The sequence below is a fragment of the Onychomys torridus genome, unplaced genomic scaffold (genome assembly GCF_903995425.1).
Source record: "Onychomys torridus unplaced genomic scaffold, mOncTor1.1, whole genome shotgun sequence".
Classification (NCBI taxonomy): Eukaryota; Metazoa; Chordata; class Mammalia; order Rodentia; family Cricetidae; genus Onychomys; species Onychomys torridus.
In genome coordinates, this window is record NW_023413825.1 from 1,211,408 (window position 1) to 1,229,271 (window position 17,864).

At 39.7% G+C, this 17,864-nt stretch overlaps 1 pseudogene; it reads left to right on the top strand.

Moving 5' to 3' along the window:
- Positions 1-6,801: 6,801 nt before the first annotated feature.
- LOC118576504 lies at positions 6,802-16,382 on the top strand (annotated as a pseudogene).
- Positions 16,383-17,864: the final 1,482 nt, after the last annotated feature.

Below are 17,864 nucleotides of genomic sequence, written 5' to 3' on the forward strand. Positions count from 1 at the left end.
AGCACTTGTGTGAGGAGTATCATGTCCTCAGGGGAAAAGGTGACCAATTGTCCTCGAAAGGACTGAAGTCTCCATCTTATTATAAAGGGTATCAAAGCAACATTCCAGCATTATGTGTTGACTGAGCTGTGTCTTGGGTGAGTCCATGTCTTCCCTGATCTTCCTGGGTCACCTTGGACCTTTGCCTATGTGATTCCCTAGTGGTAATTCTGTCTTCCCCTATGAGTGATGCCAGGACATGGGGGGGATGTCCATGTTTTTCCATGCAGACAGGTGTTTTCAGAAAGAGCAAGCAGCCAGTAGGTCTGAGCAGAGGCTAGGGAGGGAGTTCTGGGTTAGTAGAGACAGGGATGAAAACAGCTCTGCTAGACAAGGTCATGCCTGGCTCAGGGAATTAATTTTCTTACAGTGAATGGTGTCCTGATATCACCCCTTGGAGAGTGCTAGGAGAACTGCAATCTCATGTCTAGGGCTACAACAGGGAGGGTCAGTAAGTCAACTGTGACCTGCCCTGATACCTTCAACACAGGTGGTGGGATTCAGGGTCTGGCATCCTGTTCACTGTGCTCTCCAGAATTACTAATACCAACTAGGGTAGGATAGGTCTAGGCGGGGTTCCTGGTTTGTCCTAGGAAGCCCAGGACTGAAGTTGGAAGGAATGTTATCCAGAGAATGAGCATCCTCGGGAGAAGTATTGTGGTCAGAAAATTTCAAAGTAAAATCCTTGGACATTTCTCTTCAGACTAAAAATAGAGGACACAGCCAGGCATGGTGGTCCATGTACATAATCATAGCTCTTGGGAGGTAGAGGCAGGCAGATCTCTATGAATTCAAAGCCAGTCTAGTCTACTAAGCAAGTTCCAGGACAAATAAAGTTTTTAGACAGAGAAAGTTAATCTTGAAAAAAAGGAAAGAATATTAATGTAGAGGCTGCACATGAATGTTCTGGTCCATCACTGGTGTATTTTACAGGTCTGCTCTTGAGTACAGGGAACATTGATTTAAATGGATGTATCATCTGCTCTTCCAGGTACACTTACCTATGTTTCTTTCTCTCACTTTGATTTTTTAAAAATGCACTGGGCAGCTTAGGGGAGAGTAAAGGGTTCATTTCCTTCTGGGGCTGTGCCATATTGTAGCACTGAAGGAAGTCAAGGGAAAAACATGCTACTCGCTGGCTCATTTGCTGGCTCACTCCATGACTCATGCTTAGCTTTCTTCTCATACAACCAAGGACCATCTGCTTAGAGATGGTGTTGCACCCAGTTGCATGGGCCCTCCTGCATTTCTAAGGCAGTCCCTTACAGACATGTCCACAGCCAGACCTGATAAAGACTCTGTTGAGACTTTTTTACCCTAGGTGATGTTGGACTGTGTCAAGGTGACAGTTAATACTATCTACGACACTGTTTCAAGCTGCTAAGTCCTCCTGCTCCACAGGGAGAATTCAAAGGAAGTCCCTCATTCTCCAAGGGAGTCTCCTTTTTTTTGCTGTGGTCATCACATGCCCTTGTGTCCACTGCCCCACACAGCTGGATCCTGAGAGCCAGGGCACAACTCAAGGACCTCTATCCTGGGTTTCACTTTTCCCACTTCTCAGGTCCTTAGCCCAAGGACATTGTAATGTCCACCACAGAAATTGTGAAGAAGTGAAACAGTATCATCAAAACATTAGTTTCATGCAGTCATTAGTTAGACACTCACACAATTTCTGTGATACCTTTACCACAGCACATCTTGTAGAAAGGACAAACTGTAGTTCAAAAGTTTTGTGGCTATGTTGATATCCCAACCCTTCCACTCTATATCCCCACTATTAGTAGCTTTAGCTAAGAATACCTTCCTAGATTCCTTGGAGTTTCAGTTACATTATATTTCTAGCTCCTCTCAGAGATGTCCCCAGATTTCAATTGTCTCTCCCAGTATTCACTCTCTCTCTCTCTCTCCATCATTCCCTCACAAGAGCCCTCCTGTTCCAATCTCCATACCCCCATCCAGATGCCAGCCCCCTTTCACCCATAATGTCTATATTATTTCCACTTCATAGGTGTGGCCTTGTTGGAGTAGGTATGGTCTTGTCTAAGAAAGTGTGTCACTGTGGAGAGGGGCTTTGAAGTCTCATATATGCTCAAGCAACACCCAGTGAGAAACACCATTTCCTGTTGCTTCTATAACAAAATATAAGGATTCTCAGCTCCTGCTCCAGCACCATAATGAAACCATGTTGCACCATGACGATAATGAACTAAACCTCTGAAAATGTAAGCCAACAAATAAAATGTTTTTCCTCTATAATAGTGGCCATGGTCAAAGTGTCTTTTCACAACAATAAAAACCTAGTTAAGACAGGTATGTCCCTTGTATCCCTGATCTCTTCGAGACTTTTATCATGAAGGAGTGTTGGATTTTATTTAAAAAAATTTTCAGTATCCAATAAAATGATTTTGTGTTTTTTCTTTCAGTGTGTATGTATAGTAGGTTTCATGGACAGATTTTTGCATGCTCAACCATCGTTGCATCTCTAGGATGAATTCCACTATATCATGTCCAATGATTATATATATATATATATATTGGTTTTTCGAGACAGGGTTTCTCTGTGTAGCTTTGCACCTTTCCTGGAACTGGAACTTGCTTTGTAGCCCAGGCTGGCCTCAAACTCACAGAGATCCACCTGGCTCTGCCTCCAGAGTGCTGGGATTTAAGGCATGCACCACTGCTGCCCGGCCTCAATGATATTATTAATGTGTTCTTGGATGTGGTTTGCATGTATTAGATTAAGTATTTTTGAATCTATGTTCATGAGGGAGATTAGTCTGTAATTCTTTTCACTTGTTGAGTGTTTGTGTGGTTTGGGTATCAGGGTGACTGTGGCCTCATAAAATGAATGTGGCAATGATCATTGTGTTTCTATTTTGTGGAATAATTTGAGGAACATTCATTTTAGTGCGTTGAAAGTCTGGTAGAATTCTGTGCTAAAACCAACTGGCTCTGTGCTTTTACTTCAGTTGGGAGAATTTTAATGAGTGTTTCCATTACTGGGGGATATAACTATATTTAAATTGTTTACTTGATCTTGATTTAACTTTGATAAGTACTATTTATATTGGAAAAAGTTGTCCATTTCTTCTATATTTTCCAATTTTGAAGTACAGGTTTTTGAAGTACAACCTAATGATTCTTTGTGTTTCCTCACTATCTGTTGTTATATCACCATTTTTATTTTGCTTATGCTAAATTGAATATTGTCTCCCTGCCTTTTAGTTACGACAGATAAGGGTTTGTGTAAGGTAAAAAAGCCAGCCAAAGAAACACACCTGACCCTGAAACCAGAGCCAAAGAAAAACACTCTGCCCTGACCAACAAAGCATGAAAATCAACCAATCCTTGAGCATGAAATCCAACCTTGTCTAAACTCAGGGACTGAAATCTGACCAATTCCCACTCTGAAAATTTTCACCCTGGAAAAACTAGGCCACTAAGAAATCCTATATATGCCCTGTACCTCTTTAGTTTAAGAGGTAGAGGCAGCCACCGGATTTCTTCCTCCAATAAATCTCTTGAAGAAGGCTTGAGTAAAGACCTTTTTTCACCCCAGTGGAGTGGGGCAGAGAAGTAACAACTTTCATTACAGCAAAACAGAGCTGTAATTGTTCTTGTCAGAGAGTAGCAAAACGGCTACATCTCTGTAAGGAAACTCTCTTAGCAGAGCAGAGAGGAGCTCAACTGATACATTCCTGCAGGGAAACCAACCTCCACTGGAACAGAGCTGTGGGTACTGCCTAGCATCCAATGGCTAAAATACCTTTCCCTCATTGAACCTTCCCAAAATTGACCACATACTTGATCACAAAATCAAGTCTCAACAGTTACAAGAAAATTAAAAAAAAAATTAAAAAAAAAACCTGGAACAGCTCTCTACTGGTATATAACACTTACAGTTTGTCTCTCTTGTTGATTTTCTCAAAGAACCAACACTTGGTTTTGTTGTTTCTTTGTATTGTTCTCATTGTTTCTATTTTATTGATTTCACCTTTCAGTTTGGATATATTTGCTTATTTTTGTTCTAGAGCTATGAGGTGTGCTGTTAAATTGCTAGTATGAGAGCTCTCTAATTTCTGTATGAAAATAGTTAATGCTATGAACTTTCCTCTTAGCACTGCTTTCAATGTGTGCCATGACTTTGGGTATGCTGTACATTGATTTTCACTAAATTCTAGGAAGTCTGACTTCTTTCTTCAATTCTTCCTTGACTCAGTGGTAAGTCAGTAGAGAGTATGCCATCCCCATGAGTATATAGGGTTTCTGTTGACATTAAAATCCAGATTTAACCTATGGCAATCTGAAAAGATATGTGAAGTTTTTTCAATTGTCTTGTATCTGTTGAAACTTGCTTTTGTGAGCAAGTATGTAGTCAGTTTTTGGAAGGGTAAATGATGTGCTCAAAAGAAGTTATATTCTTTTGTGACTGGCTGAATTGTTCTGTACATATTTTTGGTCCACTTAAATCATAACCTCTGTTAGTTACATTATTTCTCTGTTTAGTTTCTGGCTGGACAACCTGTCTATCAGTGAGAGTGGGGTACTCAAGTCTCACTCTATTAATGTATGTCTCCACCATGTAATTTCAGTTTAGTATTGTTTCTTTTACAAATGTGGATGCCTTGCATTTGGGGTATAGATGATCAGAATTGAAATGCCATCATGGTAGATATTTCCTTGAATGCTTGTTTGATTAATCTTGTTTGATTAATTTTGTTTTGAAGTCTGTTTTGTTAGATATTACTAAAGCTACACCAAAATTCTTCTTAGATAAATTTGATTAGAAATTTTTTTCCAACCATTTACTCTGAGACACTGTCTATCTTGGATGTTGAGGTGTGTTTCTTATATGCAGCAGAAGGATTCATCCTGTTTCTGCAACCATTTTGTTATCCTGTATCTTTTTATTGGCACTGAGTCCATTTATATTGGGAGATATTAATGACCAGTGATTGTGTTAATCCTGTTATTTTGTTGTAGATTGTGGTGCTGATTGTGTGTGTGTGTGTGTGTATGTGTGTGTGTGTGTGTGTGTGTGTGCATGTTTTTCTTCTTTGGCTTTTGCTGGTGTGAGATTATTTATTGCCTTACATTCTGTAGGGCTAGATTTGTGGATAGATATGGTTTAAACTTGACTTTGCCAAAAATTATCTTGTTTTTACCTTCTATGGGATTGAAAATCCTTGCTGAGTATAGTGGTCTGGATTGGCATCTGTGATCTATTAGAGCTGCAAGACTCAGTCCAGGCTCCTCTGGCTTTTAGTCTCCCACTGAGAATTGGGGTACAATTCTAATAGGTCTGCCTTTACTTTACTTGGTGTTTGTCCCTTGCTACTTTGAATATTCTTTCTTTGTTCTGTATGTGTAGTGGCTTGATTATTGTATGACATTTCAGTTCTGGTCCAACTTACTTGGTGTTCAGCAAGTTTCTTGAATCTTTATAGTCATGTCTGTTTTATGTTCAAAAAATTCCTTCTATGATTTTCTTGAATATATTTTCTGGGTTTTTGAGCTGGAATTCTTCTCCTTCTTCTATTCTTATTGTTCTTAGGATTTTGTCTTTTCATAGTGTCCCAGAGTTCCTGGATTATGTGTTAGTTTTTTAGAATCAACATTTTCTTTGACTGATGAATCTATGTCTTCTATCATATATTCAACACCTTATGGATTCCATCTCTTGTATTCCGTTGGTGATGGTTACATTTGTAGTTCCTGTTTGCTTGCTCAGATTTTCCATTTCCAGAATTCCCTCAGTTTTTGTTTCCTTTATTGCCTTTATTTCAATTTTCAGGTCGTAAATAATTTCCTTCACCTGATTAATTGTTGTTTCTTGGCTTTTTTGGCATGCATTAAAGAACTTATATATTTCCTACAACTATGATTACCTTTTCCTTGAATTATTTAAGGTTGTTTTTCATTTTTTCTTTAAGGACCTCTATTGTCTTCTTTAAAATATTATTAAGGTCATTTTCTTGTGCTTTGACTGTTTTGGAATATTCTGGTCTTGCTTTCATAGGATAGCTGGGCTCTGGTGGTGTCATATTGCCCTGGATGTTGTTGATTGTATCCATACACTGGTATTCCAGCATCTGATTTTGGGATGATTAGGTCTAGGACCTTATTTTTGAGTTTGTCTTTGTAGGGTTGGTATTTTGTTCTGTGGTTTCTGTTTCCTGCTTGACCTTCTATGTGGCCTGGATTTTTGGTGGCCAGCATGACCTCTGTTCTAGTAGGGAGGCTTTGTCCAAGTTGAGATATGGGCAATTAGCTTGGTATTTTGTGCAGCAGGGGTGTTTCTGTTCCTCTGACTGTTGTGGTCTGCATCTGTTTTTTAGACTGGTGTTTATGGTGTAAGAGTATCAGTAGTCAGCCAGGATTGAGGACAGGGCCAGACAGTGGGGTGAGTGATGAGCTTGGAAAGTTTGGGATATGGGATGGCTCATTGGGAACAGAATCTAGGGGATGGAGCAATTCATCAGCAGGGGCTCATTCACAAATTAAATGTTTTTCCTCTATAATAGTTGCCTTAATCATGGTGTCTCTTCATGTAGAAACCTAATTAACACAGGTATGTCCCTTGTATCCCTGATGTCTTCAAGACTTTTATCATGAAGTGGTGTTGGATTTTGTCAAAAACATTTTCAGCATCTAATAAAATGATCATGTGGTTTTGTTCTTTCAGTTTTTTATATAGATTACATTGACAGATTTTTGTATCCTCATCCATCCTCACATCTCTGGGATGAAGCCCACTAGATCATGCCCAATGACCTTTTTGATGTGCTCTTAGATATGATTTACAGGTATTTGATTAAGTATTTTTGAATCTATGTTCATGAGGGAGATCGGTCTGTAATTCTCTTTACTTATTGAATGTTTGTACAGTTTGGGTCTCAGGGTGACTGTGGCCTCATAAAATGAATGTGGTAATGTTTGTTCTGTTTCTATTTTGTAGAAAAATTTGAGAAGCATTCATCTTAACTCTTCTTTGAAAGTCTGGTAGAATTCTATGCTTAAAACCATCTGACTCTGGGCTTTTTTGTTTTGCTTGGGAGAATTTTATTGAGTACTTCCATTCCTTGGGTGTTATAGGTATATTTAAATTGTTTACTTGATCTTGATTTAACTCTGGTAAGTAGTATCTATTGATATACTAGTTATGCTTACATTAAATTGGCTAATGTCTCCCTGACTTTTTGTTAGTATGGATATGGGTTTGTGTAGAGTAAAGGAGCTATCAAAAAAACACACCCTGATCCTTAAACCAGGGTCAAAGAAACACACCCCAATCCTGAAACCAGAGCCAAAGAAATACACCCTAAGCCTGAAACCAGATCCAAGGAAACACACACTGACCCTGAAATTAGAGTCAAAGAACATACCTTGGACCTGAGACTAGAGCCAAAGAAAAACACCCTGCCCTTGACCAACTCAGCATAAAAACCAATCAATCTCTGAGCATAAAGTCCAGCCAATCTCTGAGCTCAGGGATTGAAATCTGACAAATTCTCACCCTGAAAATCTTCACCCTGAAAACACAGCACCACCAAGAAATCCTATATAAGCCTTAAACCTGTTCAATTTGAAGCTACCTCTTTCCACCCTAGCAGAGGCAGCCACCTTCCTGGATTCCTTCCTCCAAATAAATCTCTTGAGTGATGTTTGGGTAATAACCTTATTTCATCCAAGTGGAGTGGGACAGAAAAGTAACACCCTTCATTGGAGCAGAGCAGAGCTATAACAGTTCTTGCCAGAGAGCAGTGGAACTACTACATCTCAGTGGGGAAATCCCTTAGCAGAGCAGAAGAGATATCAGAGCTCTCACCTGAGAGGAGCAGAACTGACACATTTCTTTAGGAAAACCATACCCCACTCGAACAGAGCTGTGGGTACTGCCTGGCTTCAATGGCCAGGATACCTTTACCTCTAGAGCTATAACAAGCACTTTGTCTCTCTTGTTGATTTTCTCAAAGAACCAACTCTTGGTTTCACTGGTTCTTTATATTGTTTTCATTGTTTATATTTTATTGATTTAATCCCTCAGTGTGATTATTTCCTGTTGTCCTTTACTCCTCTTGTGTGTGTTTGCTTTTTTTTGTTCTAGACCAATCAGGTATACTATTAAGTTGCAAGTATGAGCTGTCTCTATTTTCTGTAGGAAGAAACTTAGTGCTATGAACTTTCCTGTTAGCACTGCTTTCATTGTGTCCTGTGACTTTGGGTATGTTATTCATTCATTTTCACAGAAATCTAGGAAGTATTTAATGTCCTTCATTATGTCTCCCTTGACTTCATGGTAAATCAGTAGAGAGTTGTTTCCATGAGTTTGTAGGGTTTCTATTGTCATTGGAATCCAGATTTAATTCATGGTATTCTGAAAAGATACATTTCATTTGTCTTGTATCTCTGAGACTTGCTTTTGTGACCAAGTATGTGGTCAATTTTGGGAAAATTTAATGAAGTGTTGAGAAGTTATACTCTTTTGTGTCTAGCTGAAATGTTCAGCACATATCTGTTAGGTCCATTTGAATCACAACATCTGGTAGTTACATTATTTGTCTGTTTAGTTTCTGATTGGAACAACTGTCCATTGGTTTGGTTGGGGTACTCAAGCCTCACGCTATTAATGTATGGTCTTCACTATGTGATTTGAGTTTAGTAATGTTTCTTTTACAAATGTGGGTGCCTTGCATTTGTGGTATAGATGGTCAGAATTGAGATGTTATCCTGGTAGATATTTCCTTGAATGCTTATGATATGTCCTTCTCTATCTGTAGCTGGAGATTTCTCCAGTCCTACCAAGGCCTGCAGCCACTCAGACACAAGCAAACACACAGAGATGTATATTACTTATAAACTGTATGGCCGAGGCAGGCTTCTTGATTTCTAGTTCTTATAACTTAAATTAACCCATTTCTATTAATCTAAAAGTTGCCATGTGGCTTGTGGTTTACTGGTACTTTACATCTTACTTCTTACAGTGGTAGCAGCTGGCAGCGTCTCCTAACTCAGCCTTCTATTTCCCAGAATTCTCCTCTCTTTTTATCCCACCTACAGTATACTTCCTGCCTGGGTACTGATCAATCCACATTTTATTTATCAGTCAATCAGAGCAACACATTCACAGCATACAGAAAGACATCCCCAACATCTATCGCATTAGATGAATTTTGTTTTGAAGTCTGTTTTGTCAGATATTATGATAGCTATGTCATCATGCTTCTTAGGTAAGTTTGACTGGAAATTTTTTCCCAACCGTCTATTCTGAGGTACTGTCTATCTTTGATGTTGAGGTGTGTTTCTTGTGTTCAATAGAAGAATTCATCCTGTTTTTGCAACTATTCTATCATCCTATATCTTTTTATTAGCAAATCGAGTATGTTGAGAGATATTAATGACCTGTGATGGTTAAATCCTGTTATTTTGTAGTCAAATTGTAGTGCCAAAATATGTATGTGTCTCTGTGTGTGCACATATGTATGCATGTGTTTGTGCTTATTTCCCTTCTTTGGGTTTTTCTGTTCCTTTTGTAGGGCTGAATTTGTAGGTATATGTAGTTTAAATTTGACTTTGTCAAAAATATTTTGTTCCCACCATCTACAGTGACTGAAAGTGTTGCTGGGTATAGTAGTCTGGATTGGCATCTGTGATCCCTTAGAGTGTGCAAGACAAATGTCCAGGCTCCTCTGGCTTTTAGAGTCTCCTCTTAAGAAGTGGGATGCAATTCTAATAGGTATGCCTTTATATGTTACCTGGTGCTATTCTCTCACAATTTTTAATATTCTTTCTTTTTTCTGTATGTTTAGAGTTTTGATTATTATACAACTTGTGTAATTTCTTTTCTAGTCCAACCTACTTGGTGTTTTCTAAGTTTCATGTACCTTTGTAGGCATATCTTTTTAAGTTAAGAAAATTTTCTTCTATTATTTTGCTAAATATGTTTTGGGGGTTTTTGAGCTGGGATTCTTCTACTTCTTTTATTCCTACTACTCTTAGGTTTGATCTTTTCATAGTGTCTCAGATTTCCTGGATTTTTGTATTACTTTTTTAGATTTAACATTTTCTTTAACTAATAAATTTAAGTCTTCTATCATACCTTCAATGCCTGAAATACTTTGCTTCATCTGTTGTATTCTGATGGTGATGTTTACATCTGTAGTTTCTGTTTGCTTACACAGATTTTCCATTCCCACAGTTCTCTTAGTTTCTGTTTCCTTTGTTGCTTCTATTTCTTGTTTCAGGTATTGAGTAATTTCCTTCATCAGATTGTTTGTTCTTTCTTGACTTTCTTGGCATTATTGCGGAATTTATATATTTCCTACAATTATGATTATCTTTTCCTCAAATTATTTAAGGGTATTTTCATTCTCTTTAAAGGACCTCTTTATCTTCTTAAAATTGTTTTTAAGATCATTTTCTTGTGTTTTGACAGCATTGGAATATTCTGGTCTTGCTATCATGGAATAGCTGAGTCTAGTGGTGTCATATATCCTGAGTGTTGTTCATTTTATCCCTGCACAAATGTTCAGGCATCTGGGTTTGGGATAATTAGGTGTAGGACTTTAATTCTGTTTGTTTTTCTATTTAAAAAGTTCATTTTTGTAGGCTGGGTTTTTGTTCCTTGGTTTATGTTTCCTCCTTGGTCTTCTGGTTTTTGTGGCCTGGATTTCTGGTGGCCAGCATGACCACTGATCTAGTAGGGAGCCTATGTCCAAGTTGAAAGATGAGTGATTATCTTGGTGTTCAGTGCGTCAGGGGTGTCTCTGTCCTTCTGACTGGTGTGACCTATTTATGTTGTTTAGACTGGTGTGGACTGTGCATGAATATTAGAATTCAGCAAGGATTGAGGACAGAGACAGAAAGCCAGGTAGGTGATGAGCTGGGAAAGATAGAGTTGTGGGATGGGACTTTGGGAACAGAAACTAGGGAGTTGGCCACTTCATTAGGCAGGTGGGTCACTCATTTATTCATCTAACTGGTGTAGCCTGTGCTTCAAGACTCTGTTCCCCAACCCAGATGACTTTGGGCTGAATCAAGGTGACATCAAATGCCAACTAGGATACTGTTTTAATCTGTTACATCCTCATTCTCTACAGAGAGAATCCATATGAAGTTCTCCATTCTCCAAGTGAGTCTCTGATTCTGTTTGTCATGGTCATCACAAGTGCTGCTGTCCACTCAGGGTACAGGTCATGAACATCTTCCCTGAGTGTCACTTTTCCCACTTCCCATATCCTGAGCTCAGGGATAGTGTGATGTCCACCACAGACATTGTGAAGAGTTAATGAATCAGCATCATCAAAACATAAGTTTGATCCTGACTCAGGAGAGACCTCCCAGGCATGTTCATCACCTGTCTCTTTGCCTCCATTGGAATCAGACCAAAAGCCAATTAATGGCTAGAAAGGACAGGAGCTGGGGACATTTGGAGTAAAGAAACATGAGCATGGTTCAAAGCTTTGGGTAATCCTTCTGGGTCATGGCAATCATGAAATCAAATGAAGGGGATAGAAAGATTTGAGTTGACTATAGGAAAATCTACTTGACCTTAATGTCAAGTATACTAAAGAGACCAATTGCTCACTGCCTGGAAACTTCCTTCCTCCTGAGGGAACCCCCAATTTCACATTCCAATACCACTCCAAGGTGAGCTAAGAGAAATCAGAGATGCAAGGAGAGGAGGAAGAATCATAGCTGGACTGTCATGAGAAAACTGGGATTTGTTCATGCCTATGGCACAGGCTGATAATTATTTTCTGTATCTATCCATAAAACCAAGGCCTGACCCCCAAAGCCTGATGTAATTTAAGGGATCCACTCCAAAGATCCATAATTCTCTTCATGTTAGTTCTACAGACACAAATGATCCAGTTCTACACAAGGGAGACATAGGATATGCAATTATTAATAGTGATGTTGGGGATAAAGTACTCTTGGCAGGATATCTGGGGTTTTCAATTTATAAGCCAGTAGTACAGTGCAGATGGGTGAAAGGAAACATTTGAGGAGAAGCTGAGGGTTGACTCTAGATGCAAATAAATATCTGAGAGGGATATGATCAGGTTGTCTGAACTATCAGAATCAAACAGAATAAAACCACATGTGAAGTCAGCAGAGGAAAAGGGAAATACTCTTCTGTAGAAGGCTCTAGAATCTGTACAATAACCTTAGTTGAGCACTGCTCAACCAGCACTGGTGCAGATGAGTAAACAAACACTGATGTAGCATGCACAAGACCTGATCTATCTCTAGCACAATACACAACACAGCCTTAGTAACTATAATGTGTCTACTGAGCCTGAGTCTGAGATGTCCATGTCTCCATCATCCTGAGCCCCTCTAGGCAGGATAAGTCCCTCAAGGCCCTGGCCAGTCCAGGTGTCTTTGTGGTGGACTTTTATCATTAACTCAAAAAGGATCAGGTATCCTGTCTCTAGCTATCTGCATTTAGGCAGTTGTAGCCATGGTGAAACAAATTAATCACAGGTAATATTCAGGCTGAATGTGTCTCTTTGGCACTCACTAAGTGGTGTGTTTCACACCTAGAAAGTCCTGCATTGGTCATGACATTCAGTAAAATAAGAGTCCAATTGCCCTCTGACAGTTCAGACTATCACCTTCTGAGAGTCTTTGACCATTTTTCTTCAACAGGTAGATTTTATTCTAACTCTCATGTTCATGCTATAAGGATGCCATTATTACCCTCCATGGGCCTAGAATTGTTTCTTGTGATGGTGAACTTGGGTAGCAGTACTGTGCAACAACAGAGAGAAGCTTGACCCCTGTGGGAACTCTGACCCTACCATAGGCCTCTTTCAACCAGTGTTGGTCATTCTAACATCAACTCTCAATCCATGTCTTTGGGAACTAGGAAGAAGATGACACACAGTCAGATGATGAAGGACGTAAATACTCAGAGGTGGTGGATCTCTTATGCTGTGTGGGAGAAACACTGTTTGCCATGTGTGAGCTGAGCAGCAGAGCTTAATGATACAAACCTAGGATCTGGAGTCAGATGCCCATTGTCTCTCCTAGTCCTCACTGAACCACTACTGTCTGCCACCTGAGAGTGCTGTGTCCCTCCTTCTGTTCTTATGTCCACTGCAGAACCTAGGGCAGTACACTCTGAGACACTGATGTTTAAGAAGCCTACAGGATAGAACCACATGTCCAGAGAGAGGAGAAGAAGACAAGAGATTCTGTAGAGGAGCAGAGGGTTGTGTCCTCGCCACGAGGCCATAGCAGGCAATAGTGTCTGGGAAGGTGTTCATTCAGTGAGACTAAAGCAGTGGCACACTCTTCCAGTTCCAGAACAAGTTCCCCACGGAACTGGAGAACACGATTGATAATTAGTAGTTTGAAGAAACAGTTTGAACTCCAAATAACTTTTACACAGAAGCAGAGAAACTTGGAGGCCAGCCATATCTTGAAGGCTGTTTGGCTTGTTTAACAGCATATACTGTCTTCTTACACATGGAAACTCATTATGAGAAGGTCCTGAAGAAAGTCTCCAAATACATTCAAGAACAGAATGAGAAGGTACATGCTCCACAAGGCCTCCTCCTAACAGACCCCATTGAGAAAGGACTCTGAGTTTTTAGATTGAAATCACCATCTATGAAGAAACAGGTATGAACAGTGCAAGATAAACCATAGAATTAAAGATCCCGTATCCATCTGGGACCTTCATCTATCCACTGGCTGAAAGCCCTACCTCCTCTCTAGAGCGTAATTCTTTTTTATCTGCTGCCAGAACCATGGTGCCTGGAGTGACGTCTCATCACTCAGCATCTACTTTGTGTCTCCCAGTTGTGTAGGACTCTGTAATCTTTTGATACATTTCCAAAAAAAAAAAAATACAAAGAAGCATTTCACTTTTTTAAATTTAAACAATAGGCAGTTGGTCAGTCTAAGACAAAGTCTTTTTCTTACCTGACACCAGTATCATTGGTTCAAGTCAGTTCCCTAGGTGGCTTTATAATTCAACAAGTCATGTCTTAGCACAGTTACTACTCCAGATTAGTGACAGGGTTTGAGGGTGTGTCACACCTGTGCTTTGGCTAATGCAACACCCAGATCTCCAAAAGCTGCCAGTCTTGATGTGATTCTGATCTTAAGATTGATTTCTGCTGTTTAATTTCAGAAACTGAAGCTCCCTGAGAAAAGAATATATGTTATTTATTTAGTATTGCAGTTATTATTGAGGAAGAATTTAATGCAATTCAGGTTATTTCTTTGAAAGCATTTATGTTAAAGTGCATTTCCTCAAAATGTTGGGAAGATGTTGTGTGTGTTGCTTGTTCGTTACAGAAATAAGTAAGCACAATAAGTAGATGTTCAGCCATCAGATATGCCTGTCCCTGCTCTGCCCCAAGTGTGTGATAAGCAAGTGTCCTAATAAACAAGTGACCTTTAACTCTAGTTTTGTTACAATATATCTTAGGAGAAGTTGATAGGAATTATACAGTATGTTGCTAATCTGTAACCTGCTCATGAACTCTGATTCATAGCCTCCTCACATACAATATTCAGGGCACAGAAATCTTTGGATTGACTCTGTAAGTTTCAGCTTCCACATTAAACTTGCAAGTTCAAGTCAATTATCCCAGCTCTTCTTTATCTCTATACCTGTAGTATTGGAATTCTTATGTCCTTTCTTTTAGGAGTTTGATATTACTGTATTTGGGAGAAAGTTAAGAAATCTAAAAAAATAAATAAATAAAGCAGTTAAAAGTTTAACTTTTTGGCCAGGCGGTGGTGGCACATGCCTTTAATGCCAGCACTCGGGAGGCAGAGGCAGGAGGATCTTTGTGAGTTCAAGGCCAGCCTGGTCTACAGAGTGAGATCCAGGAAAGGCACAAAGCTACACAGAGAAAGCCTGTCTTGAAAACAAACAAACAAACAAAAGTTTAACTTTTAGAGGTATTGTAGGTGCTAATTCTGGATTTAATCTTTCAGATTTAATTTGTTTTCTGGGCCTTGTAGTTATTCAGTAAACCCCATAGAGCTGTGTAATAATTTAGTTGTATAAACCTCATATATTACTTTAAAGCCTATACTGTCTGTCTGCCTTTTAAATTTGTTCCAATAACTTTGCTAAAATACTAACACTTAGTAAAACTTTCCTTAAATAAAAAAAAAAGAAGTCCTACAGATTGTACAAAATAAGACTTCTCACTGAGCTTTCCTGAGAATCACTCACAGGCTGCCTTCAGGACTTAATGTGTGCAGAGACATCTCACACGTGAGACCAGGAGTGGGCCTGTCATTGATCTAACTACCCAGGATGGACCATAGCATGGCCCAGTCTTCCCAGGTGTTTGATGATGACTGAGAAGAGACATGAGTCCCCAAAAGCTAAATGATGAGTCTCAGAAGGATCTAAGAGAGGGAAGAATATGGAGTATAGGTCAGTTTGAAACAAACCAATCTTGCCTCCAATGCTCTCTCTTACACAATTAAGAAAAATAGGGAGATATGAAATTAAGGTGGCTATTTTCTTCCTTCCTTTCATTTTTCCTTTATATCTTTCCTTCTTTCTCTCTTTCTTTCTTCCTTTACTTCTCTCTTTCTTTCCTAGCATGTTAATAGTCATTTTACTGCATGTATATCTGTGCAAGATAAGTATACCGTGGAACTGGCCAAAAAAGGGAACTGGATTCCCTGGAAATAGGATTACAGACTGGTTATGCACTGCCATGCCTGTGCTGGAAACAGAACATGTGTCCTCTACAAGAGCAATTACTCCTCTTAACCACTAAGCCATCTCTACAACACTACCAGGTAGTTTTCAAAAGCAGATCTTATTGGTAGAAGTTACAGAGCAAGAATTTGCTGGAACTCTGGCTGGAAGGGACAAGTGTGTTTGACAGATCTGGGTTAGGGATATGGGTGCTAACTATCTCCATATGAGACAATTGTTAACAAATACCCAGTATCTAAGGCCAATCCCCAAAGGGATTGCTTCTCTAAAGAACACAATGAAGTATGATAAGAGACAGATGGTAGAGTTGTTTGAATTCAGTGTCTTCTGAGCAGATAGAGCCCCGTGTAAGATGCAGGATCTTTTGCAAGGTACAAAGCAAAGCCCTTTTCTGGAGTAGTGATATCAGCATGACATAAGACACATGATTTCCTGTCCAGTAGGTGGGCTGTGGAGTCTTGAAATTTAGGAGAAATTCTCCAGAGTTGGGTAGTTCAGTTCTAGAGTCAAATCTAACTGTCCATTTGTTTCCACTTCATAGAACAGACATCTCCTCAAGCTGCCAGTGGCCAAGATTGACTTCTGTGAAAAACAGCTGTTCCTGCTTCACATATGCCTGAGAAGGCCTCCAGGGTGAAGACGCTGAATACGTGTTTGTACACAGACAGCTTGTCTGTCACCCATGACGCATGAGACAGATGTACAAATTTTTCTGTGTCTTTTTTTCCAGTGATAGCACACATTGCTAATGAATGTTGCCATGGTGATAAGGTAGCCTCAAATATGAACTAGGCTTGACACTGGGATAGGACAGCTGTCCAGATCAGCAACATCTGTTACTACTTGCCTGCAGGAGAGCATTTGCTAGTCTTAATAACTGAAAACTGGAATCATCAGAAGAACTCTGGCCACTTGTTCTTCCCCTTGGGGATCCTGGCTGTCCTGTGACACATCATAAGACCATCAGAACAATTACTTAACAGCCTGAAAACTGGTGCATCTGGGTTCCCCATGCTGCATCTAAGAAGGAGATGCCCAGGTGATTAGTGGATACCCAGGGACTGTGTGGAATCACCTGGAGCTGGAGTTAGGTGAGGTTCTGTAGCCTCTTCAATATGTGCTGGGAACCTGAATTCAGGTACTCTGGAAGATCAACATGTGCTTTTAAATATTTGGATTTCTCCTCAGCCCTCCTTTCTGCATTACTTCCTTGTTCCCTTTGTGCTTCTATTCAACAGCTGAATTCACCTTCTAGATACCTGTCTGCCTTCTGACCATTACAACCAGGCCTTTGGGAAAACAGAATTCTCCCCACTGTTTTGGATATTCTAATGCCTGGAAAAGGCTCAAACACCTGTGGATGAATGAATAAATGAATGAATGAATGATACAAAGGCACTGATTTGTAGGAATCTCGTGTTGGTAGATAAAAAAATAAGCTAATGCCTCAGTTTGACTTTTAATTTAACTTTAATTATGCATTTTATATATGTGGAATGTGGGAGAGAGAGGGGGAGAAGGAAAGAGAGGGGGAGAGGGACAGAGAGGGGGAGAGGGGGAGAGGGAGGGAGAGAGAGAGAATCCAAAACTTCTTTATGTTTTTCAAATGAAGAGGAACAAGATATTCATGTAATGAGTATGAGATACATTAACCTTAAGCAGACACCAGCCATAGTTGGAAATCACAATATGTGTGTTTGTGAGAGAGAGACAGAGAGACAGAGACAGACACAGAGACACAGAGAGAATATTGTGTGTTTACTCATGCATACATCAATGTATGGGTAAGAAAATGCTATTGTATGTGTATGGAGGTTAGAAGATGTGAGGGAATTCATTCTCTAATTCCATGAAGCTGAATCAGGGAATTGAGGTAAGCATGTCAGCTTTGGCAGTAAGTGCCTTTACCTAGTGGCCCACCCTGCTCTGATTTCCATTTAGAGGAGCACACTGTCATAGTTGGGAACATTCTCTTTCAGTAAATCATGGCCAATAGGAATAAACTTTGAACAGAAAACATTGTGGCTCCCCATTCCCTGACTGTTTCCAGTTCACCAAGGAACTGCTAAACTGCTGCTAAACCTCTGCCCCTCCCTGTCCTCTCCTTTGGAGCTGAGAA